Here is a 27,646-nt window from a genome sequence, read left to right on the forward strand (position 1 = left end):
ATCAGGAACTCTCTGTTGTGTTCCCTGTCGCAGTCATTGATGATAACCAGGCACCACCTAGTTCTTCTGATCTCGGGGGGATGGAGTCTCTGGTTTACGTGGCCCTTTTGTCTCTTGGGCTAGTATTTTCCTTGTGTCTTTGGCGTTTTTCATTCTCCTTTGCTCTAAGTGGGTTGGGACCAGTTGATGCATCTTGCTAGCTTTTAAGACCCCAGATGCCACTCACCAAAGTGGGATGCAGAACATCTTCTTAATAAACTTTGTCATTGCAATTGACCTAGATGTCCCCGGAAACCATGGTCCCCAGACCACAGCCCCTGCTACTCTGTCCCTCGGAGTGTTTAGTTGAGTTCAGGAAGCTTCTTAGCTTTTAGTCTAGTACAGTTGTGCTGACTACTCCTGTATTTTGTGTTGTTCTTCCCTTCACCTGCGATAATTCTTGTCTGCTCTCTAGTTAGTGAATTCTCCTTTTCTTCCCTCCCCACCCTCATAACTATCAAAGAATGTTTTCTTCCGTGTTTAAACCTTTTCTTGAGTTCTTATAATAGTGGTCTCACATAATATTTGTCCTTTTGCAACTGACTAATTTTGGCCAGCTTAATGTCTTCCAGATTCATCCATGTTATATTTCTCAAATTCATCATTGTTCTTTATCGTTGCACAGTATTCCATTGTGTAAATATATAATTTGTTTATCCATTCATCTGTTGATGGGCACCTAGGTTGCTTCCATCTTTGTGATATTGTGAGCAGTGCTGTAGACAACATGAGCGTGCATATATCTATTCGTGTGACAGCTCTCGTTTCTCTAGGATATATTCCAAGGAACGGGATTGCTGGATTGTATGGTACTTCTATTTCTAGCTTTTTAAGGAAGTGCCAAATTGATTTCCAACGTGCCTATATCATTTTACATTCCCACCAGCAGTGGATAAGTGTTCCAGTCTCTCCACAACCTCCCGAACATTTATTATTTTGTGGGTTTTTTTGGTTATCGCTAGCCTTGTTGGGGTGAGATGGTATCTCTTTGTAGTTCTAATTTGAATTTCGCTAATGGCTAATGATCATGAGCATTTCCTCATGTATCTGTTAGCTGCCTGTCTTCTTTGGTGAAGTGTCTGTTCTTATCTTTTGCCCGTTTTTTAATTGGGTTATTTGTCTTTTTGTTGTTGAGGTTTTGCAGTGTCTTGTAGATTTTAGAGATTAGACCCTGACCAGATATGTCATGGCCAAAAATTTTTTCCCAGTCTGCAGGTTGTCTTTTTACTCTTTTGGTGAAGCCTTTTGAAGAGCATAAGTGTTTGATTTTTAGGAGCTCCCAGTTATCTAGTTTCTGTTCTGGTGTTTGTACATTGTCAGTTATAGTTTGTATTGTGTTTATGCCATGTTTTAGGGCGCCTAGTGTTGTCCCTATTTTTTCTTCCATAATCTTTATCGTTTTCAATTTTCTATTTAGGTCTTTGATCCATTTTGAGTCAGTTTTTGTACATGGTGTGAGGTATGGGCCTTATTTCATTTTTTTGCAGATATATATCTAGTTATGCAAGCACCGTTTATTAAAGAGACTGTCTTTCCTCATTTAACGGACTTTGGACCTTTGTCAAATATCAGCTGCTCGTGGTTGGATGAATTTACATCTGGATTCTCAATTCTGTTCTATTGGTCTGTGTATCTGTTTTTGTACCAGTACCAGGCTTTTTTATATATATATATATATATATAATTTTTATTGTGCTTTAAGTGAAAGTTTATAAATCAAGTCACTCTCTCACACAAAAACTTATATACACCTTGCTACATACTCCCAATTACTCTCCCCCTAATGAGACAGCCCGCTCCCCCCCCTTCACTCTGTCTTTTCGTGTCCACTTCGTCAGCTTCTAACCTCCTCTACCCTCTTATCTCCCCTCCAGGCAGGAGATGCCAGCATAGTCTCAAGTGTCCACCTGATCCAAGAAGCTCACTCCTCGCCAGCATCCCTCTCCAACCCATCGCCCAGTCCAATTCATGTCTGAAGAGTTACCAGTCTGTTCTGACTACCATGGTTGAGTACCATGGTGGTATAATAGGTTCTAAAATCAGGTAATGTGAGGCCTCCCACTTTGTTGTTCTTCACTAATGCTTTATTTATCTGTGGCCTCTTCCCTTTCCATAGGAAGTTGGTGATTTGTTTCACCAACTTGTTAAAAAATGTCGTTGGAATTTGGATCGGGATTGCATTGTATCTGTAGATGGCTTTGGGTAGCATTGACATTTTCACAATGTTATGTCTTCCTATCCATGTGCAAGTTATGTTTTTCTACTTATGTAGGTCTCTCTTGGTTTCTTGCAGTAGTGTCTTGTAGTTTTCTTTGTATAGGTCTTTTACGTCTCTGGTTAGATTTATTCCTAAGTATTTTATCTTCTTGAGGGCTATTGTAAATGGCATTGATTTGGTAATTTCCTTTTCAAAGTTCTTTTTGTAGGTGTAGGGGAATGCAACTGATTTCGTATGTTTATCTTGTAACCTGATACTTTGCTGAAATCTTCTATTAGTTCCAGTAGTTTTCTTGTGGATTCTTTGGGGTTTTCTGTATATAAGATCATATCATCTGAAAATAGGAATATTTTTACTTCTTCCTTACCAATTTGAATGCCCTTTTCTAATAAAAACTTTTGTGGCTAAAATAATACATTATCTAGGTTTGCTTAAAAATAGCATGAGAAATATGAAGGAGACATAGAGGAAATGAAATTGGTTATGAATTGATAATCGTTGAAAGCTATACAGAGGTTTATAACAATATTCTGTTTACTTTTGAATATATGTAAAATTTTCCAACGAAAAGTAAAAGACAAATCAAAGAAGCTCTGGTGGATCAAGAGGTTCAAACTCATGGCAATGGCACAGTTTTTGGATTTTGCTTTTTATTTCATTTCTCCATATAATCTCTTTTACCATGTTAACCAAGGATAAGTGAGACTTGGCTGTCTGATTTTCCTAGTTCAGAAAACTAGACAGTTCAGAAAACTGGAACAGAAGTCTATGAGGTTGATTGCAACCCAGTGAGCCAGCCAGAGCTGCCTAGTCAGGGCTGCCCCACAGACCTAGCTTTAGCAGCTCCCTTGTTCAAAGTGGCTGCTCTGAGCCTAGACATAAGGATGGAGAGTCATTGCTCCAGCTGCTTCTGAGTCAGCGAAATGCTGACGTCAGCAGTGAGGTCTGCAACACATCTCTAAAGAGCCGCATCCTGGAGGTGGCCTGCCAAGTGGGGGTGCCAAAAATAACAGACTGCTATAGGGTGTTGAAATGGGAAGTTGAAAAAATGGTCTCATAAGGACTCTTTTTTGGCCCTTTAAAGCATCCACCTTCAGACAGAGTAGTACAAATGGAAGTCTCAAGGCTTAGTTTTGAAGGAATTTCAGACTCCTCAGAGGATACAAGGCAATTTAATTCTGCAGCTTTCTATGGTCCAGGCCTGGCCCATTTTTCATGAATCTGGCAGGGATGGTGTTCAAGAAATATGCTGCTGGCCTTGAGGCAACCTCGGGGTTGAATAAAAGTTATTTAACTCTGAAAATAAAGTGCTCCCATATAGGTTCCCTTTAGGGGAGCGGGTCTATTTGGAAATCTTTTTCCCCATCCCCTCACCCTACACTTTTCTCCATCTTGTGAAAGATTCTGCAGTCCTCAGAATCACAGCTCTGTGGTGCAATGTCTCACTGAGTCAGAGTCTGTCTCCACTCCTAAAGTCTCACAGTGCTGCCCAGGACTGTCTGTTCCCAATGTACTCATACAGATGAAGTCTGGCTGCAATGAACATTAAAAATAGTAGCCTAGGGGGTATGGCTTTGACGTTGAATGGATTTGAGTTTAAGCCCTGCTTTTATCACTCATTCTTTTTGCACCACTTTCTTCATAGTAAAATGTGCATAATACCTACGGTGTTAGTCAAAGTACTAGCTGCAATGACAAACTACTCCCAAAGTCAGTAACTTAATACCATACAACAATTATTTCTCACTCACACAAAGCCTAATGTGTTTGTTTCTAGTCATGCAGTTCTCTTGGGTAGTGTTTCTCCAACCTCAGGGATCCAAGCTTCTTCCATGTTGTGGCTTTGCTATCTCCCACACTTCTGTCAGTTTGCCATACTATGGGGGCTTGTGTGTTGCTATAATGCTGGAAGTTATGCCACCGGTATTCAAATACTAGCAGGGTCATCCATGGTGGACAGGCTTCAGCTGAGCTTCCAGACTAAGACACATTAGGAAGAAGGGCCCAGCAGTTTACTTCTGGAAAGAATTAGCCAATGAAAACCTTATGAATAGCAGCGAAACATCGTCTGATAAATTGCCGGGAGATGAGCCCCTCAGGTTGGAAGGCACTCAAAATGCCACTGGGGAAGAGCTGCCTCCTCAAAGTAGAGTCGACCTTAATGACGTGGATGGAGTCAAGCTTTCAGGACTTCATTTGCTGATGTGGCATGACCCAAAATGAGAAGAAATAGCTGCAAACATCCATTAATAATTGGAACCTGGAAGTATGAAGTATGAATCTACGAAAATTGGCAATTGCCAGAAATTAAATGGAATGCATAAACATCGATATCCTAGGCATTAGTGAACTGAAATGGACTAGTACTGGTCATTTTGAATCGGGCAATCATATGGTCTACTATGCCAGGAATGATAGCTTGAAGAGGAATGGTGTTGCATTCATCGTCAAAAAGAACATTTCAAGATCTATCCTGAAGTACAACACCGTAAGTGATAGGATAATATCTATATGCCTACAAGGAAGACCAGTAAATACGACTATTATTCAAATGTACTCACCAACCACTAAGGCCAAAGATGAAGAAATTGAAGATTTTTACCAACTTCTGCAGTCTGAACTTGATCGAACATGCAATCAGGATGCACTGATAATTACTCATGATTGGAATGTGAAAGTTGGAAACGAAGAAGAAGGATCAGTAGTTGGAAAATATGGCCTTGGTGATAGAAAAGATGCCAGAGATTGCATGATTGAATTTTGCAAGACCAAAGACTTCTTTATTGCAAATACCTTTATTCACCAATATATACCGGAACTCTACACGTGGACCTTGCCAGATGGAATACACAGGAATCAAATCAACTACATCTGTGGAAAAAGATGATGGAAAAGCTCAATATCATCAGTCAGAACAAGGCCAGGGGCTGACAGTAGAACAGACCATCAATTGCTCATATGCAAGTTAAGTTGAAACTGCAGAAAATTAGAACAAGTCCACGAGAGCCAAAGTACAATGACCTTGAGTATATCCCACTTGAATTTAGAGACCATCTCAAGAATACATTTGATGTGTTGAACACTAATGACCAAAGACCAGATGAGCTGTGGAATGACATCAAGGACATCATACATGAAGAAAGCATGTCATTAAAAAGACAAGAGAGAAAGAAAAGACCTAAATGGATGTCAGAAGAGACTCTGAAACTTATCTTTGAATGTTGAGTGGCTAAAGCAAAAGGAAAAGTTGATGAAGAAAAAGAGTTGAACCGAAGATTTCAAAAGGCAGCTCAAGAAGACAAAGTAAAGTATTACGATGACATGTGCAAAGACCTGGAGGTAGAAAATCAAAAGGGAAGAACATGCTCACCATTTCTGAAGCTGAAAGAACTGAAAAAAAAATTTAAGCCTCGAGTTGCAATACTGAAGGATTCTACAGAAAAATATTAAAGGGTGCAGGAAACATCAAAAAAAGACAGAAAGAATACAGAGTCACTATACCAAAAAGAACCGGTCAACATTCGACCATTTCAGGAGGTAACATATTATCAGGAACCAATGGTACCAAAGGAAGAAGTCCAAGCTGCACTGAAGGCATTGGTGAAAAACAAGGCTCCAGGAATTGATGGAATATCAATTGAGATGTTTCAACAAACAGATGCAGTTTTGGAAGTGCTCTCTCATCTATGCCAAGAAATTTGGAAGACAGCTCCCTGGCCAACTGACTGGAAGAGATCCATATTTATGCCTATGCCCAAGAAACGTGATCCAACCAAATGCAGAGATTATCAAACAATATTACTAATATCACATGAAAGCAAAATTTTGTTGAAGATCATTCAAAAGAAGCTGCAGCTGTATATCGACAGGGAACTGCCAGAAATCCAAGCTGGATTTAGAAGAGGACATGAAACCAGGGATATCATTGCTGATGTCAGATGGATCCTCACTGAAAGCAGAGAATACCAGAAAGATGTTTACCTGTGTTTTATTGACAATGCTGGCATTTGACTATGTGGATTAACAAATTATGAATAACATTGTGGAAAATGGGAATCAAGGTACCTGTATATGGATCAAGAGGCAGTTGTTTGAACAGAACAAGTGAATACTGCATGGTTTAAAGTCATGCAAAGGTGTGCATCAGGGTTGTATTCTTTCATCATACTTATTCAATCTATATGCTGAGCAAATAATTCAAGAAGCTGGGCTATATGAAGAACAGGTCATCAGGATTGGAGGAAGACTCATTAACAGCCTGCATTATGCAGATGACACAACCTTGCTTGTGAAGAGGACTTGAAGCACTTATTGATGAAGATCAAAGACTACAGCCTTCAGTATGGATTACACCTCAACACAAAGAAAACAAAAATCCTCACAACTGGACCAATAGACAACATCATAATGAACAGAGAAAAGATCGAGGTTGTCAAGGATTTCATTTTACTTGGATCCACAATCAACACCCATGGAAGTAGCAGTCGAGAAATCAAGACATTGCATTGGGCAAATGGGCTGCAAAAGACCTCTTTAAAGTATTGAAAAGCAAAGATAGCACCCTGAAGACTAAGGTGCACCTGACCCAAGCCATGGTGTTTTCAATTGCCTCATATGCATGTGAAAGCTGGACAATGAATAAAGACGGCAGGAGGAGAGCTGATGCCTTTGAATTGTGGTGTTGGTGAAGAATATTGAATACACCATGGACTGGCAAAAGAACAAACAAATCTGTCTTGGAAGAAGCACAATCAGAGTGCTCCTTAGAAGCAAGAATGGTGAGACTATGTCTCACGTAGTTTGGACATGTTATCAGGAGGAATCAGTCCCTGGAGAAGGACATCATGCTTGGTAAAGTAGAGGGTCAGCAAAAAAAAGAAAGAGCCTCAACAAGATGGACTGACATAGTGGCTGCAACAATGAATTCAAGCATAGCAACCATTGTGAGGATGGCCCAGGACCCTTCTGTTGTGCACAGAGTCGATATGAGTCAGAATCGACTCAACGGCACCTAACAACAACAACAACATAGCCTAGTGGTCCTCAACTGGATCTTCTGTATTAAGCTGGACAACAGGTGAAGACAGGAGGTGTAAGAATTGCTCAGGAGGTATTAGAGGCCGGCCTAGAAGGGGTGTACATCACTTCAGCCTACATCCAGAGGCTCCCATCAAGAAACAACAGGAGGTGAGGTAGGAAATAAAGTCTTCCTGTGTGTCCAAGAGGGAAATTAAATGTTTTGGAGAACACATAGGATTGCCTCTGCCATACCTACCTTATAGAGTTATTATGAGTATGTAATGAGATAACAGGGACAATGGTGGTTCAGTGGTAGATTTCTCACCTTCTGTATGGGAGACCCAGGTTCGATTTCTGGCTAGTGCACCTCATGCACAGGCACCACTCATCTGTCAGTGGAGGCTTACAAGTTGCTGTGATTCTGAACAGGTTTCAGCACAGCTTTAAGATGAAGGTGGACTAAGAAGAAAGGTCTAGCAATCTACTTCAGAAAATTAACCAGCGAAAGCCCTATGGAGCACACCGTTCCAAACTCCAGTGGATCATGGGAACACCACAGGACAGGGCAGCATTTTGTTCTGTTGTGAACGAGGTCACCATGAATAGGGGCCTACTCTTGGCAGCTAATAACAACGACAATGAGACAACACTCAAAGCACTTGGTATGTTCCTGGTCCATGGTGTATGATAAAATAATGATAGTTTCCATCCTTCCTTTCCCTTTGGTGATGGTTGGGGCTAGAAAGTTTGTGGAATGATCTCTGTTATGTAAATGAAACTCAGGATTTTTATTTATTTTTTTTAAGCACCTACTGACGAAGTTTTTTGAGCCACTAGTCACCCACGAGAGGCTCATGGTAGCTGATTTGCCAGAATATTTGGAAAGCTCTGTACTAAGCATCATTGACCAATGTGTTTCTTCTACCTCATCCACACCTATCCACCTACAAACATTCATTCTGTCCTGCTCCACAAAGGTGGAGGACAACTGAATTCCTGAATTTCCTTGTGGCAAATGAAATACCTTTAAGGAGTCTGTCTGTGGACTCAGTGCTATGGGGCTAAGCCATGGGTGGAGTTTCTCTGGCTAAGAATATGTGACTCAGCACTGAGACAGCTGTTCAGCTAGGCTTCTTGAGGCAGTTTGGGTGAGAAACCTGGGGAAGAGGGGGTGGCGGAAGCTCAGACTCTCTTCCCATCATCTCTCCATACCCTCTTCCTGCACTTACCTGAAGTTTTTGATAAAATGGTGGAGGGGACAAAGGGGGAAAGGGAAATGTTGGCTGATGCTCCTGTGGGGAGGGAAAGGTGCTAGAGAGGATTTTAAGGATGAGGATGAGTGAGCTTACTGGGATTCAGACTTAGCCTCCAAAGAACAAATTGGGTTCGACATGTTCAGACAAACATGCAGCACAAAAATAAGTGGTGGTGCAATGTGGATTATTTTGAGGGGACCCCCATCCCTACCACTGTCCAGTCTTCAGAGTCATTCTGAGATTTTTTTCCTTAAGGCTGATGGACCTTTCTGAGAGATTCGTGGGTTACTTGCTGTTATATTTACATCCAAGCCTTAGTACCCTCTCACCATAATTTGGGAGATCCTGTTGCCAGTAGTACTAATTGCTAAGGTAGCACCACATAACAGATGTTAAGTGGTGACAGAACTCTCAAGCAGTCGACCGCCTCCCCCCGTCCCCATGCTCACTGCAGTTCCATGACTATGCACTACTAATCCCTAGACTTTTTGTGGCCTACTCTCATGGGGTCTCCAGATCCCTCAGATGCCCTCTTCCCACATCTGCTTCTCTAATCCCTTAGGGGGAAGTAGAAGAGCAGGGAATCAATGTCATGAGAATCTACTCTTCCTCAGGATGACTCTTTTCACTTCATCTCTTAAGATTTAGAAGGTAGGTAGGTTCAGACCACCTTCAGCCTAAGAAATAAGGCAGGACATGAACTCTCTGATCTTGAGAACCCAGGTATAAAGAGAACTAATTTCCCATGAGTGGTCTATGCTTTTACACATCTCCAGAATAATCACAGAATGGAAACGCACACATATACGCACACATATGTTCAAATCCAACCTGAAGAAAATTGTCAAGAACTCTAATTAAGAAGTTGAGGACGTGCCAACAGATTTCTCATCTAGTTTCAGGACCCCATCTCACTTTGACGATCACAGCAACTGGTTGTGGTTTCTGGCCCATTGCCAGCCATTTAAAAGGCCAAATTTTCAGATCTGTAAGCCCTATTCTTCAGGCCTTCAAATACACTATGTTTCTTTTCTCCTTTCTCCTATACCAGCCATCTCTCTTTAGACTCAAATTTTATTTTATGCCAAATTTCTCTTTTTTTCCTTCGTTATGTTGACTGGCCATCACCATGGCAACTCACCCCATTTGATGCCTCCTCTTAGGAATGGGTCCACAGGCAAGGGCTTGTACCTGTCATCCTGTGTGAGTCAAAGTGGTGGTGAGCTCAACTTCCCTTCAAGATCCATGATGAGTACTTCTTCAATTTGTTTCTTTGTGGCTAGGACAACTCTGTGATTAGTGATTAGTTTTGAGCAGGGCAAGAAAGCCCTTCTCTGGGAACAGGAAATAGATGACTTGCTTCAGAGACAGATTTCCAAGTTAATAAAATGGGACTGCCCTAGGTCTCTACATAGCTAAAAACCTATAACTTGAGATCACAAATCCTATATCTTTTTTTTTTTTTAAGGCAGTGTCATGGATTGAATTGTGTTCTCCCAAAATATCTGTCAACTTGGCTAGGCCATGATTCCCAATATTGTGTGATTGTCCACCATTTTGCTATCAGATGCGGTTTTCCTGGGTGTTGTAAATCCTATTTCTATGATGTTAATAAGGTTGGATTAGCAGCAATTATGTTAATGGGGCAGGACTCATCTACAAGAGTAGGTTGTGTCTTAAGCCAATTTCATTCGAGATATAAAAGAGAAAAGCAAACAGAGAGACAGGGGGACCTCATACCACCAAGAAACAAGAGCCAGGAGAACAACGTGTCCTTTGGATGCGGGGTCCTAGCACTGAGAAGCTCCTCAACCGGGAAGACTGACCCCAAGGACTTTCCTCCAGAGCCAACAGAGAGAGAAAGCCTTCCCCTGGAGCTGACACCCTGAATTCAGGCTTCTAGCATCCTAGACTATGAGAAAATACATTTCTCTTTGTTAAACCCATCCACTTTTGGTATTTCTGTTATAGCAGCACTAGATAACTAAGACAGGCAGATAAACTTACTACAACAAAAAATTGCTTTGATGATTTTTCTCACTCTCATGCCCAAAATTAAAGCTAGTCATAAACCCACAAAAGACAAGGATGATAAAAGTCATCTAAAAAACTTTGTGACATCTTGTGGGAAACAAACATACTTTACACATTTGACTCCCCAGGATGTTAAATATTTGTGAGCCAAAAAAATTCAGAAAATATTGATTTAAATAAACATTTTTAGAGTTAAAATTAAGCAACAATCCATAAATATTCACCCAGGGATAAAGTGGAACAGTCTTGTGCTTAAAACTCTGTGTGCCTGTATGTGTGTGTGTTATGTGCCATCGAGTAGGTTCCAACACATAGCGACCCAATAGGACAGAATAGAACTGCCAAATAGGATTTCCAAGGAGTGGATGGTGGATTCAAACTGCCAACCTTCTGGTTAGCAGCCAAGCTGTTAACCACAGGGCTACCAGGGCTCTGTGTTCAAAACTAGTATCCCTTACTTTATATATATACATACAATTTATTTTCTATTTTTGTTGTTGAGAATATACACAGCAAAAACATACACCAATTCAAGTTTCTACATGTACAATTCCATGACCTCGATTACATTCTTCGAGTTGTGCAGCCTTTCTCATCCTCCTTTTCTGAGTTGTTCCCCTACCCCATTAACATAAACTCACTGCCCACTAAGGTTCCTATCTAATCTTATGAGTTGCTGCTGTCAATTTGATCCCACATATAAATATAGATCTTAAAAGAGTACAATACTCAAGGCAGACATTCCTTACTAGTGAAGCTAACCTATTTTTTTAGTTTTAAGAAGACTTCAGGGGATATTTTTGGTATAAAGTTTAAAGGTTATCTCATGGCAATAGTTTTTGGGGTTCATTCAGCCTCCATGCCTCCAGAAAGTCTGGATTCCATGAGAATTTGAAATTCTATCCTGTATTTTCTCCCTTTTGATCAGGATTCTTCTATAGAATCTTGGATCAAAATGACCTTTAAATAGTTTTTAAAAAATCAGCTAATTAAGTAATACTAATTTTTTTTAATCATGGTATAAGGGAATAATCCTCTTCTTCCTATATGTATATATATTTTGTTTTGTTTTATTATGTGAGTGTTATCATATGTATTTTATTAGCATACGGTCATGGTAATGTGCCTAAATAGAAAAATCACACCCCTGTCGATGCAGAAGGTGAAATCTCCTCAAAGGGTGAGATCATTCCTAGTGTCACTCACCAGGTACAATGAGGTGGGTCTCTCAGATCTAAAATGGTTGAGTGATACTCAACATCTTCATCTGGGCAGTGGTTTCATGGATGTATACATATGCAAAAATCCACTGAACTGCACAGATTTGTGCTTTACTGTGTTAGGTCCTGTCCCAATAAAAAAAAAAATTTTAATAGAATAAAACAATCAGAGAGAGTGCTGAAAGTGAACTTCAGAGAGGATCTTTATGTCTCTTGGTTTCGACCATAACCAAAAACAAACACCAAACTCGTTGCCATCAAGCTGATTTCAACTTATGGTGATTCCATGGGTTACAGAATAAAACTGCTTTATAGGGTTTTCTTAGCTGTAGTCTTTATGGAGGCAGATTTCCAGGCCTAGCTTCTGCAGTGCTGTTGGGTGGGTTTGAACAGCCAACCTTTAGGTTAATAGTCAAGCACAAACAATTTGCACCACCCAGGGACCTTGGTTTTGACCATAGAGGCATCAAAATTTCTCCTGAATTGTGGAGAGAAGCTAGAAGGGAGGAAAATACAAACCCAGGCAACACATCTGTGAAATTTTGCCAGCATTTAAGAGCTTGGAGATACATATCTAAGTAAATTGTCAATAAATGTTAGTTCATCTCAGACTTTAAAAACTGGTTTTTAAATTTGCTTTTTAGATTCTCTTCATTTGTTCTCCTTAGTTCTCATTTGGTAGAGCTGACAGAATTTGGTGAAGAATTAGATCTGAGGGAGAGGGAGAGAGAGGAGTCAAAGACTAAGGTTTCTAGCCAGAGCAACTGGAAGACTGAGACTGAGAATACTGGAGGAAGAGCAGATCTGCAGAGGGTAAATCAGAGTTTGATTCTGTACATGTTAACTTTGACATGTCTCATCAATCTACAGGTTGAAGTGGGATGACGGGGTAAAAGGTCAAGTTGATTTGTTCTGCCTCCAACTGCTCAAGAAGGACCTCAGCCCCTGCAAAATGCACTCCACCCTACCACTGCTGAGAATTTCTGAGGGTCTAGCGGGAAACACTGAGATGAATTCATAAACAAGTTGGCTCTCACCAAGACAGCTGGGCATTGCTGCCAAAGTGTTAAAACTGATGGGTTGCCAAAACTGAGCAATTTCTTTATGGAGAGAATGCCTGTATGTGTCTCCCTCCACTGTATAGGGAGACATTATCCTGAAATGTCTTTCTCTGTGCTTTCTCCCCTGTCTTGTACAAGATTCTTACTCTAGTCAATCAGATGATCCACTTTGCCTCAAAGAGAATTAGGATTCTTATATAAAAATGTAAAACGAACTGCCAGTGCTCTGTTTTCTAACTGTCCAATAAGTCTCGTGATGCCCAACTCAGAAACAACAGTTTTGAAAGCCAAAACTTTTGATTCCAAGAGGTGGATCACCTTCAGAAAAGAAAAGGTTCTGAAGGCAGTGAGCATAGAATTTATCCCTTAACAACAGGTTGGAAAAACTATAGATAAAAACCTGGACTACCCAGATCCCTGGGAAGACTAGATAATAGTCACATGGGCTGGAATGGGGAGAGGGAAAAAGAGCAAGGTGGGAAAATCAGAGGAGCCTGAAATCTGTTGAATCACGTCTGTTTCAAGAGAAGCCTAGGGGGTGATGGTTATACAGTATGATGACCGTAATTAATGTCACTGAATTATACGTGTGAAAAATGTTGAAATGGCAAATGTTCTGTATAAATATACTTAACACAATTAAAAAGGGAGGGAGAGAGAGAAAGATGCCTGGATATTGTCGAAGGTCTGAGCCAGAAAGCCACACAGGAGCTGCGGCGATGTCCACAAGCCACTGCCTGTGGCCATGCAGGTGAGCCTGCTCCTCCCTCACCGAGGACCACATTCACTGTCCTTCCCAGCTCTACTGTAAGGACTGCCCATTGACTGCGTGCTTCACTACCCTGAATTCCCCTGCAGAAGTGACATCACCTGCTGCTGAACTTTTTTGAAATCCATCAAAAATGCTCCCTGTGTTCCTTTTTGAAGAGCCTAGAATACATGTAAGTTCCAAAACAGAACGTCAGGCCCTTACTACCCAGAAGGACAGGATAGTATGGAAAGACCCTCACATCTAAGCTCAGGTGGGGCAAGATAGTGGTAACCCCCACCCTGTCACAGCCTTTGTATTACCCTCTATTAAAGGGGTCCCAAAGCATTTTTCCCTGATATGTTATAGACATGAAACAACTCTCTTGTTCCTACTTAAAGCCCTCTCTCTCCCTAGATTCAGGAATAAGTCTTTTGGGCTGCATGGGAAATAGATTCTAGGAGCTGTTACTATTCTGTGTTCTGAATGATTCTTCCTCCGGTCCCTTCTCCTCCCCAGCTAACCATGTATCTTAGGCTGGGTTCTCTAGAGAAGCAAAACCAGTAAAGCTTATAAACATATATAGAGATTTATTTCAAGGAAACAGCTTACGCGATCGTAGAGGCTGGAACATTCCAAGTCCGTGGATCAGGATAGCGGCTTCTCCCAATTCGTGTAGCCACAGGGGCTGATGGACCCAAGATCAGTGGGTCAGAAAGCAGGGCTCTTGTTCACAGGCTGTGAAGGTGGACGAATCTCAAGATTGGCAGGCAAGACTGCAAGGCTTCTCCTGATTCATGCAGCTGCAGGGGCTGGTGAACCCAAGATCAGCAGGTTGAACAATAGGGCTCTTGCTCACAGACTGTGAAGATCAGTGAATCCCAAGATCGGCAGATAAGCTGCTAGCTCAAGTCCTAAGAACTGGAAGTCAGATAAACAGGAGGCAGCTGCAGGATCCAGAACGGGCAAAAACCAGAATGTCCACTTATATTTGGATACAGGCCACATGCCCAAAGAAACTCCCTTTCAACTGGTTGGCTACTCACAGCAGATCCCATCATGGGAGTGATCACATATAAACACTAAGAATCATGGCCCAGCCAAGTTGACACACAGTCTTAACCATCACACCAAGGATTTGTTATAATTTTTTATGATCAGTTTCTTCTCCCGTTCAGAGGCTCCTCGGTCCCTTATGCAAATAAATGTCTACAGCACCCACAGTTCCAGTTCACCTGTGATGCCCAGATGTGCCTGGATCTCAGCAAAGATTCAACTAAAAAGAGGGTGTTATTAGTGGACATGTTCATCTCCACTCCTCAACCCCCTCCCACCCCAAGAAAATGGCATAGGGATCTGGGAATGGTTAGAAATCTGGAGTAATTAAAGAAAGAGTGAGGAAAGAATTTTCTTGCCTCCATATCAAAGAAAAAACAGGTTTCTTTGCATGGATTTTCTCCAAAATCCATGGTCTAGGAGATGGTTCTAAGACACAGGGACAGTGGGGGAATCAGGCCCAGAGGAAGGTTCTAAGACACTGGGACAGTGGGGGAAACAGGCCCAGAGGAATGTTCTAAGACACAGGACAGTAGGGGAACCAGGCCCAGGAGAAGGTTTTAAGACAATGGGACAGTGGGGGAACCAGGCCCAGGAGAAGGTTCTAAGACACGGGGACAGTGGTAGGACCAGGCCTCCTGTCACAAAATCCAAAGTATCTGGACTGAGCCACAGGTCAAAAATCTTCTCCCTCACCTCACCACTAAAGTTTCAGTCTTGCTGTCACGGGGAGAAATGTGGATTTTCTTTCTAGAAGACAAAAGCAACCAGAGAGGAAAGAGGCAGTGACTTGCTCACAGTTGCAAAATGAGAGTTGTAAGGAGGCAGGGGTTCAATGACTCAGGCCCCCTATCCAACACAGTCCAGAGTCCTTCTTTTAGCCCATTCTGTCTATGCTCAGCCCCACAGCCAACACAGAAAGTGAAACGTGGTCACCAAACTCACAGCTAGTTCAGACTTTCCCTGTTGCTGACTCCCACTCCTGGGAAATAAACCCTTGGGCTGCAATGGCCATAAAATGACATCCCGGAGAAAGTAAGGCTATAATTAAACTCAAAGAACTCACTCCACATGGTTCTTGTCAAAAGAGTCCCCACAGAAGAGAATTCTCAAAACAGCACTGTGCATGTCTCAAACCAGGGCAACTATTTCAAAGATTCAAGGAGTATTTCAACAAGTATTGTCCTAAATAATATCCTGGGCTGGTGACTACCAGCACTAGGAGACAAGCCATCACAGAGCACAGCCTATAAGGCAGTATAATTGCTATAGTTGCACTGTGATTACTGAATTCCAACCATGCATCTGAAAGGGAAGGTCAGGGAGAGGGGAGTTACCCAAGGATATCATTTGAGCAATGTGCATGTGTGGGCTTGCTAACCTAAGTGATGTTTATGGACGTGATCAAAATTCCACAGCAGCAATCTGCTGGCTTCATATTTAGGAAACGGCAATCCCCCACTTCTCAATCCTGTCATATGCCTCAACCCAAGCAAAAGATGCTGCCTGTGGGTCCACCTAGGTGGAAACAAATCAGTTGTGCCTCTGTAGGACAAAAGAAAGAATCCAAACAAGGTGAAAGACACCTTGTGCTTTGGGAAGCAGGGCTGTATGTAAAATCTCTCTTTTTTAATAACCCCTTGCCTTTGAATCGATTCTGACTCATAGCGACCCTATAGGTCAGAGTAGAACTGCCCCATAAGGTTTCCAAGGAGTGGCTAGTGGATTCCAACTGCCAACCTTTTGGTTAGCAGCCGAGCTCTTTAACCATTAGGTCAGCAGGGCTCCATGACACACATGTATGTGCGTGCATGTGTATACACTCTTGCAAGCAGTACATGAAGATGTCTGTCTCACCCTACCCTCACCTGGGCAGGAGTGTAAATTGGCACAGCTTTTCTTGAAAGCAAACTGCCAGTATGTACCATGAGCCTTTAAGGAGCACTTGTAGCTCAATTGTTAAGTGCTCAGCTGCTAACAGAAAGGTTAGCAGTTTGAACCTACCCAACAGCTCTGTGGGAGAAAGACCTGGCAATCTGCTCCCATAAAGATTATACCCTAGAAAACCCTATGGGGGAGTTCTACTCAGTCACATAGGGTCGCTATGTGTCAAAAATTGACTTGATGGCACACAACAACATGAGACTTAAAAATGTTCATTACCTTTGATCTAGTAATAACACTTCTAAGAGACTACCCTTAGGAAATTATCAGAAATAGGGATAAAGTTATCTATAATGATATTCATCTCAGTGATATTTATATTCATCAAATTTTGAAATAACCTAAATTTTCAACAATGGGATAATGGTTAGATAAATTGTAGGAGATAAAGCCAATAAAAAACAGAGCCAGAAGCAATTTTTAATGAAATGGGCAAATGCTTACAACTAAATGCTTCTTTTTAAAAAGTAAGATGCCAAACCATGTATCTGTAATTATGTTATCATGTGTACATATGTATAGTAGAAATATTTCAACATATTCCTGGATGCTGAAATGATTGGTGATGTCTATTTCCTCTGTCATGCTTTTCTTATTTTCGAAATTTTCCACAATGAGTATATATTGCCTTCCTCGTCAGGATTCACTCCAGAAAGGACAGCCTAACACATAAGAGCAGGTAGTTCATTTTGATAAGTGATTCTAGGGTCAGAGTGGGCGGCTGAGGAGATGGAACAGGAAGGGAAGACAATACAATGATGAGTTAGCAAGTTGGTCACCGCTGTGAGCAACAAGGTCTCAAGCCCTCTGGAACCTTCTGAGGAGCCACAAGCAGTGCTCTTCAGAATTGTCCCCTCAAGGTTTACAAGGGGAGAGTGTTTATTCATCAACCCCCAAGTCCTTGATAACAAGTTGCCTACAGGGTGTGAACTCCCCCATCCCAGGTTGTCCATTGGAGTGTGCTCAAGCGGTTTCTGCAGGTCCCCTGCCCCTCATACCCTACCGCAGTAAAACCAGAGGAGCCCTGGGAGAGAAATCAAGAACTACAAGGTGTAGCAGAAGTGGCTGGGGCAGGACACAGGAGGAGAAATGTAGCCCAGGTAGCTGAAATAATTTACCTTTATAGTCAAGGGAAAAAATTACTGAAAAAAGAGAGAGAGGGAGGAAGGGAAAGAGAAAGAATGAGAAAGAAAGGAAGGGAGGCCTGTACACCAATGTTCATTGCAGCACTATTCACAGTGGCCAAAAGTGGAAACAATTGAAATGTCCATCAACAGATGAATGGATAAACAAAACGCAGTATAATACATACAGTGAAGCACTATTCAGCCATAAAGAGAAATAAAATCCTAATACATGCTATGACACAGACGAACCTTGAAAACATTATGCTGAATGAAATAAGTCAGTCACAAAAGGACAACTATTGTATGATCCCACTTATTTAAAATAGGCAAATGTATAGAGACAAATTCTTCTTCGGTTTCCCTTTTTCATTGTACAAAGACCAAAGAAGAATTGAGACGTTTGAACTGTGGTGTTGGTGAAAAATACTGAATATATCACGGACTGTCAGAAGAACAAACAAATCTGTTTTGGAGGAAGTACAGCCAGAATGCTCCCTAGAAGCGACGACGGCGAGACTTTGTCTCGCTTACTTTGGACATGTTATCAGGAGGGACCAATTCCTGGAGAAGGATATCATGCTTGGTAAAGTAGAGGATCAGCAAAAAAAGAGGTAGACCCTTAAGGAGATGGATTGACACAGTGGCTGCAACGATGGGCTCAAACATACCTACTATTATGAGGATGGTGCAGGACCAGGCAACATTTCGTTCTGTTACGCATAAAGTTGCTATGAGTCAGAGCTGACTCCACGACACCTAACAACAATAACAACAACATAGAGACCAAAGCTTATTAGTGGTCACCAGGGGTGGAAGGGAGGGAGGAAGGGGGTGTCATTACTTAGAGGGCACTGAGTTTCTGTTAATGGTAATGGAATAACTTCCAAACAGATAGTGGCAATGATGGCAAAACATGATGAGCGTAACCAATGCCACTCACTTGTACGTGTAAAAATCATTGAATTGGAAAATGTTTTGTTATGTATCTTTTACCACAATTTTTATTTAAAAAAAAAAAGAGGGAGGAAGAGAGAAAGGGAAAGAGGAACCAAGAGAAAAGCAGTCTTCACTATTGCTGCATCTCCCTCCTAACCTTTCTTGTTATTTCTTCAGTTGAATCAACAGCAACACCTGACAGCTGGAAGCTTAGAGCTAGTACTGCAAAGCAGGGGAGTGAGTACATGTCCCTCAGCCTCCCTGCCTCACCACCCACCCATGCTGACTCACTTTCTGTTCCTGGGCAAGTCACTCCATGCCAGGGCTTTGAACAAGTTCATTCCTGTTCGAATCCCTGCTGAAAGTTTGCATTTCCACCCCAGATATACTGAATCGGAATCTATATTTTAACAAGATTCCCAGGTGATTCTTAGGTATAATAAATGTTGAGAACCACTGCTCTACTAGTGGTTCTCAGAATTGATGTCTAACCAGCAGCATTAGCATCGCCTGAGAACTTGTTAGAAATGCAAATTCTCAGCAGGGGTTTGAACCAGAATGAACTGGTTCCAAGCCCTACTTCAGGCTCCTTAGGTTTTCCTCCTGAAGAAAAAAAAAAAGAGCAGGATAAAAATAATAATTTATAGTTGTATAGTGATTCAGGGTTCAGGAGGCTTTCACCTAAGTTACTTCACTTTACTCTTGCAACCAAGTGTGAAGCAAACAAGATACGCCTTTTAATCTTTGTTCTATAGACAGGAACCGGAAGCCCTGAGAGGCTAAGTGATTCATTCAAGGCCACACATCGAGGAAATAGCAGAGCTTGGCCTCAAACCCACGGTTTGTGACTCCAAGAAACATTGTGCTTTTCTTCACAGAGTCCTGTCATCTGGGTGTGTGTTTGCAGCCTGACCACCAGCAGGAATGAGCCCAAATCCTCATAAATTTGACACTGATTTGGCAACAAACTAAGAATAAAACCAAAAAACCCGTTACCGTCCAGTTGATTCCGATTCATAGCAACCCTATAAGACAGGTTAGAGCTGCCCCATAGAGTTTCCAGGGAGCAGCAGGCGGATTCAAACTGCTGATTTTTTGGTTAGCAGCTAAGCTCTTAACCACTTCAACACCAGGGCACCAATAATAACAGCTTTTATTGATTCTTTATTATGTAGTAGGTCTTACCTAAGCATGTTATACTTATTATCTTGTTTATTCCATATAACAATCCTATTTAGAAATAAGGAAACTGAGACACAAAATGCTAATAACTTTCTGTGCAAAAGTGGACCTTGGATTCAAATGTAGCAATATGACTCCAGAAGCTACAACAATTACGTTATTGGTTGCTCCTTTTTAAAATAGGCCTATTTAAGGTGATTGTCTTAGTTACAAACCAATTGGCACAGTGGTTAAAGCGATCAGTTGCTAACCAAAAGGACAGCAGTTTAAACCCACCAGCTGCTCCACGGGAGACAGATGTGGCAGTCTGCTTCTGTAAAGATTTACAGCCTTGGAAACCCTATGGTGCAGTTCTACTGTTCTACAGGGTCGCTATGAGTTGGAATCAATTCAACAGCAGTAGGTTTGGTTTTTGGTTTTGATCTTGGTTACTGAGTGCTCCTGTAACACAAATACCATAAGTGGGTAGCTTTAAAGAACAGAAATTTATGTTCGTGCCGTTCTGGAGGCTAAAAGTCCAAATCAGGCACTTAGCCTGTGCGGAATCCTTCCTTGTCAGTAGCCCCAGGCATTCCTTGGTTCCTTGGTGATTCTCACATGGCATCTGTCCTCCCCAGTGAGTGTGTACATCTCTGTGTCTAACCTGCCCTTTTAACAACTCAGAGATGATTAGGTTTAGGATCCACCCTACACTGGTATGACCTCAACTGACTAATTGATTATACTACATTAGATTGTATTATGGCAAGTGATTATGTTACATTTCATTTTATTACATTCACAGCTATAGGGGTTAGGATTCCATTACATATTTTGGGGGGACACAATTCAATCCATAAGTGACTTAAAATGGAACCTTCAAAGAGAGATCTCAGCCAATCCAAACCAGCTTTTAAACTGTGCTTGAGTACTGATTTTCCCCTTTCCTTTGAATTTCCTACCTGAACAATAGCTCTGACTTCTAATCCAGTCCCATTCTGTGGTCTCACTGGAAGAGATGTGATTTTCAGCAGTGCCTTGCAGATTTCTGTACGCATAGTAGACACTCAATAGATGTTGGGTTGTTGATTGGTTGGTTGATTAGTTGAATTAATACATTGTGTGCTTTCAAAAGAAAAAAAGCCCCCCTTCCTCTAAATTCCTTCTCTACCAGGAGGTCACAAAGTCTGACATTTCTACTATTAAGATCACCAGTTACAAGCTTGATGGAAAATTAAATATTTCAGCTGATTACCGAATTATTTTACTTGGGAAGTAGGAATTCATTAACAAGCTAACACGTTACCAATATTCATTCCTCTAATCATTCTTCCCTTATTACCTCATGGCATCTATGCAAAGAATGGGGCACAAGGTGGTTATGTTTTGATGCGAAAAAGGGAAAAGTAAGAAAATGTCCAGAGCAGATCTTCTCATACTTGTTATAGAAAAGCTGTTGTGTGGATAGGAAAAATTCGCCTTTGCCTCAAATGGGTTTGTTGATTCATCGTTTAAACAAAGATAATCTGTTGTAGGAGTCCCTGGGTAGTACAAACTGTTAATGCACTTGGCTGCTAACGGAAAGTTTGGAGGTTCAAGTCCACCTAGGGGTATCTCAGAAGAAAGGCCTGGTGATATATTTCCAAAGAATCAGCCATTGAAAACCCTGTAGAGCACAGCTCTACTCTGACACCCATTGAGTCACCATGAGTTGGAGTTAACTTGATGGCAACTAGTTTTTTAATCTGTCAAAGAGGTTCATCAGTCCCTTTAACAGGTTATCATGATCACAAATATCCCCAAAACGAGATTCTTGTAGGCAAAGTTTCCCTAAAATATTTCACCAGGGAATTGTAGCCCAGCAAAATGTACAATTGGGGAGCACAGTGCGTTCTACAGTGATGGGTTTCAAACTTCATCGACTTCCAGGATCACCTCAGAAGCTCTTTAAAAACACAGATTTCTGGAGGTGGAGCCAAGATGGCAGAATAGACACTTCCAGCGAGCCCTCTTAACAACAAAGACCCTGAACATCAAAGGCAAGCTTAGAAAATGAACTGAGGGGCATGGGGAGGAAGAGATAGTTCAGAAGCGGAGAGGAGTTACCGGACCTGAATTGCGGGGAGCCCTCAGGCACCATTCCCAGGAGCAGCAGCGACAGGCTAGTGCTAGTGTTCAGCTGCAGTTTCCTCAGGGAAAAGCAGCCAGCCACACAGCCTACTCACACCTTCAGAACCAGAGACGAACAGTGCTCTCGGCAACAGCTAAGTACTTGCTTATATTATACCCCACCCCACCCCAAGCTGGCTTCAGCTGCAGATTTCCCTGGGCCTGAGATAGGAAACCCTGGTGGCATACTGGCTAAGTGCTATGGCTGCTAGCCAAGAGGCTGGCAGTTTGAATCCACCAGGCACTCCTTGGAAACTCTACGGTGCAGTTCTACTCTGTCCTATAGGGTCACTATGAGTCAGAATTGACTTGACGGCAGTGGGTTTGATTTGTTTTTGTTTTTGTTTTTTGAGATAGGCCCTGTTGATCGCCTAGAGCCATCCTCCCGGCCTTGGAGAAGGAATAAATTTGCAACTGGGGAAAAGATAATTTGCCAGCTCCACTAAGCGTGGGACCTCAGGACAGAAGCAGCTTCTGTCCCGGCATAAATGGTACATAGACTTTGAGTACCTTTCCCCTCTACATGGACCTGTGTGGGCCTACGTCAGGAGAAGAGACCCTTGTAGGCAGGCTCCAACCATTTCAGCAGTGCGGCAGAGAGGTGGGTGTTTGATGTTTGACATTGCTTTGCCTATTAAACAGGGTTTTTTTTTTCACCTACCCACGTCAGGGGCCTGAGGACAAATGACTCCACTCAGGTCACCCAGCCACCCGTGACAGGGGTCAAAGGATAAATGGTACCTCCCAATCCTTACAACCAAAATCATTGGGTGCCCATGGTCCATCTGCAGAACGCACCCACCTGCACACTCTAGGGAAGAGGGACATGCTTTCCTCAGAGACATGTGGGGGATGATTCGCAGCCCCCTGCCTTGTTCAGAGTGTGACCCCCTGGTGCAACCAGATACCAGTACCTACACCAATCAACCCTGCCCCTCTAAGACTGTAGGACATACTTGATGAACAGCTACCTGGACACCTGAGCTGAATCCACACAAGAAAATGAATGGACTTCTAGACCAATATACCTGATAACAGCTCTAGCCATCTGGGAACAGGACGTCAGAGCTCCAAAGGTGAAAATAATCAAATTAGTTCACTCAAGCAACCCATTTGGGCATATCAAAACAAAACAAACCAAGAAGCTATGATACACTAAGCAAACATAAAATAAACTAATATAGTAACTTATACATGGCTCGGAAACAACAGTCAATATCAAGTCATATAAAGAAACAAACCATGATTACCTCAACAAGCTCTCAAAACAAAGAATCAAGGGATCTTCTAGATGAAAGTGCTTTCTGGAACTACCAGAGGCAGAATACAAACGATTAGTATATGGAACTGTTCAAGACATCAGGAAGGAAATCAGGCAATACACAGAACAAGCCAAGGAACACACAGATAAAGCAACTGAAGAAATTAAAAAGGGTATTCAGGAACATAACGAAAAATTTAATAAGCTGGAAAAATCCATAGACATACAGCAATCAGAAATTCAGAAGATTAACAATAAAATTACAAAAGTAGACAACTCAATAGAAAGTCAGAGGAGCAGAATTGAGGAAGTGGAAGGCAGAATTTCTGAATTTGAAGATAAAGCACTTGGCACCAATATATTTGAAGAAAAATCAGATAAAAGAATTTTAAAAAATGAAGAAACCTTAAGAATCATGTGGGACTCTATCAAGAGAAATAACCTACGAGTGACTGGAGTACCAGAACATGGAGGGATAACAGAAAATACAGAGAGAACTGTTGAAGATTTGTTGGCAGTAAACTTCCCTGATATCGTGAAAGATGAGAAGATATCTATCCAAGATGCTCATCGAACTCCACATAAGGTAGATTTGAAAAGAAAGTCACCAAGACATATTACAATCAAACTTGCCAAAACCAAAGATAGAGAATTTTAAGAGCAACTAGGGATAAACAAAAAGTCACCTACAAAGGACAGTCAATAAGAATAAGCTTGGACTATTCAGCAGAAACCATGCACGCAAGAAGGCAATGTGATTACTTATTTAAAAAATTGAAAGAAAAAAATTGCCAGCCAAGAATCTTATATCCAGCAAAACTGTCTCTCAAATACGAAGGTGAAATTAGGACATTTCCAGATAAACAGAAGTTTAAGGAATTCATAAAAACCAAACCAAAACTACGAGAAATACTAAAGGGAGTTCATTGGTTAGAAAATCAATAAAATCAGTTATCAACCCAAGACTACAACACTGGGCAGAGCAATCAGAAGTCAACACAGACAGGGAAATCACAAAAATAAATCAAGATAAAAACACATTCAAAACAGGGGAACAGCAATGTTATTATGTAAAAGAAGACAACATTAAAACAATAAAGAGGGACTAGAAATGTAGTCATAGATCTTCCATATGGGGAGGAAGATAAGATGATACAAAGAAATAAAAGTTAGGTTTAAATTTAGAAAAATAGGGGTAAATAATAAGGTAACCACAAAGGAGACAAACTGCTCTGCACATCAAAATAAAATACAAGAAAAAAATAAAGACCCAGAAGAAACAAAATCAACAACAACGAATATGAGGAAAGGGCAATATATAATCTACTCAGCACATAAAATTAAGTGGGAAAAAGAAACTGTCAACAACACACAAAAAAAGACATCAAAATGACAGCACTAAATTCATACCTATCCATAACTATGCTGAATGTAAATGGACTAAGTGCACCAGTAGGGAGGCACAGAGTGGCAGAATGGATTAAAAAACAAGATCCGTGTATATGCTGCCTACGAGAGACACACCTTTGACTTAGAGACAAAAACTAAAACTCAAAGGATGGAAAAAAGTATATCAAGCAAACAACAATCAAAAAAGAACAGGAGTGGCAATATTAATTTCTGACAAAATAGACGTGAAAGTTAAATCCATCAGAAAGCATAAGAAAGGGCACTATATAATGATTAAAGGGACAATATACCAAGAAGATATAACCATATTAAATATTTATGCATCCAATGACAGGGCTGCAAGATACATAAAACAAACTTTAACAATATTGGAAAGTAAGATAGACAGCTCCACAATAATACTAGGAGACTTCAACACACCACTTTCAGTGAAGGACAAGACATCCAGAAAGAAGCTCAATAAAGACACGGAAGATCTAAATGCCACAACCAACCAACTGGACCTCACAGACATATACAGAACGCTCTACCCAACAGCAACAAAGTATACTTTGTTTTCTAGTGCACATGGAACATTCTCTAGAATAGACCACATATTAGGTCATAAAGCAAGCCTTAGCAGAATCCGAAACATTTAAATATTACAAAGCATCTTCTCTGCCCACAAGGCCGTAAAAGTGGAAATCAATAACAGAAAAAGCAGGGAAAAGAAATCAAACACTTGGAAACTGAACAATACCCTGCTCAAAAAAGACTGGATTATAGAGGACATTAAAGATGGAATAAAGAAATTCACAGAATCCAATGAGAATACAAACACCATCAGAACCTTTGGGACACAGCAAAAGCAGTGCTCAAAGGTCAATTTATATGAATAAATGCACACACAAAAAAAGAAGAAAGGGCCCAAATAAAAGAATTATCCCTACAACTTGAACAAATAGAAAGAGAGCAACAAAAGAAACCCTCAGGCACCAGAAGAAAACAAATAATAAAAATTATAGCATAACTAAATGAAATAGAAAACAGAAAAGCAATTGAAAGAATTAACAAGACCAAAAGCTGGTTCTTTGAAAAAATTAACAAAACTGATAAACCAGTGGCCAAACTGACAAAAGAAAAACAGGAGAGGAAGCAAATGACATGAATAAGAAATGAGATGGGCGATATTACAACAGACCCAACTGAAATTAAAAGAATCATATCAGATTACTATGAAAAATTGTACTCTAACAAATTTGAAAACCTAAAAGAAATGGATGAATTCCTAGAAACACACCACCTAACTAAATTAACACAAACAGGGGTAGACCCATAACAAAAGAAGAGACTGAAAAAGTAATCAAAAAACTCCCAACAAAAAAAGCCCTGGCCCTGACGGCTCCACTGCGGAATTCTACCAAACTTTCAGAGAAGAATTAACACTACTACTAAAGGTATTTCAGAGCATGGAAAAGGATGGAATACTCCCTCAAACTCATTCTATGAAGCCAGCATATCTGTGATACCAAAACCAAGTAAAGACATCACAAAAAAAGAAAATTACAGACTTATATCCCTCATGAACTTAGATGCAAAAATCCTCAACAAAATTCTAGCCAATGGAATTCAATAACATATCGAAAAACTAATTCACCATGACCAAGTGGGATTCATACCAGGTATGCAGGGATGGTTCAACATTAGAAAAACAATTAATATAATCCATCATATAAATAAAACAAAAGCAAGAATCACATGATTTTATAAATTGATGCAGAAAAGGCATTTGACAAAGTACAACATGCATTCATGATAAAAACTCTCAGCAAAACAGGAATAGAAGGAAAATTCCTCAACATAATAAGGGCATTTATACAAAGCCAATAGCCAACATCATTCTAAATGGAGAAAGCCTGAAAGCATTCCTCTTGTGATCGGGAACCAGGCAAGGATGCCCTTTATCACCACTCTTATTCAACATTGTGCTGGAGGTCCTAGCCAGAGCAATTAGGCTAGATAAAGAAATAAAGGGCATCCAGACTGGCAAGGAAGAAGTAAAAGTGTCTCTATTTGCAGATGACATGATCTTATGCACAGAAAACCCTAAGGAATTCTCAAGAAAACTACTGAAACTAATAAAAGAGTTCAGCAGAGTATTGGGATATAAGATAAACATACAAAAATCAGTTTGATTCCTCCACACCAACAGAAAGAACATCAAAGAGGAAACCACCAAATCAATACCATTTACAGTTGCCCCCAAGAAGATAACATACTCAGGAATAAATCTTGCCAGAAATGTAAAAGACTTATACAACGAAAACTACAAAACGCTTCTGCAAGAAACCAAAAGAGACCTACATAAGTGGGAAAACATACCTTGCTCATGGATAGGAAGACTTAACATTATAAAAATGTCTATTCTACCAAAAGCCATCTATAGATTTAATGCAATTCCATTCCAAATTCCAATGACATGTTTTAATGAGATGGAGAAACAAATCACCAACTTCACGTGGAAGGGAAAGAGGCCCCGGATAAGTAAAGCTTTACTGAGAAAGAAGAACAAAGTGGGAGGCCTTACTCTATCTGATTTTAGAACCTGTTATACTGCCACAGTAGTCAAAACAGCCTGGTACTGGTACAACAGATTCATAGACCAATGGAACAGAATTGAGAATCCAGACATAAATCCATCCACATGTGAGCAGTTGATATTTGACAAAGGCCCTGATTTGGGTTAAATGGGAAAAAGGCAGTCTTTTTAACAAATGGTGCTGGCATAACTGGATATCCATCTGCAAAAAAAAAAAAAAAGAAACAAGACCCATACCTCACTCCAAGCACTAAACGAGCTCAAAACGGATCAAAGACCTAAATATAAAATCTAAAATGATAAAGATCATGGAAGAAAAAACAGGGACAATGTTAGGAGCCCTAATACATGGCATAAACAGTATAGAAAACATTACTAACAATGCAGAAGAAAAACTAGATAACTGGGA

The 27,646-nt window shown here is 40.8% G+C and overlaps 1 long non-coding RNA gene across 1 annotated transcript in view; it reads right to left on the reverse strand.

Annotated features, from left to right (window-relative positions):
* The window catches only part of LOC135231265 (uncharacterized), a 40,833-nt gene extending 13,433 nt beyond the window's left edge, over positions 1-27,400 (reverse strand). The window contains exon 1 of the long non-coding RNA XR_010321946.1: positions 14,208-27,400. This is a non-coding gene — a long non-coding RNA (uncharacterized LOC135231265). The remainder of the gene's footprint in view (positions 1-14,207) is intronic.
* Positions 27,401-27,646: the final 246 nt, after the last annotated feature.

Source organism: Loxodonta africana, chromosome 4 (assembly GCF_030014295.1).
Source record: "Loxodonta africana isolate mLoxAfr1 chromosome 4, mLoxAfr1.hap2, whole genome shotgun sequence".
NCBI lineage: Eukaryota > Metazoa > Chordata > Mammalia > Proboscidea > Elephantidae > Loxodonta > Loxodonta africana.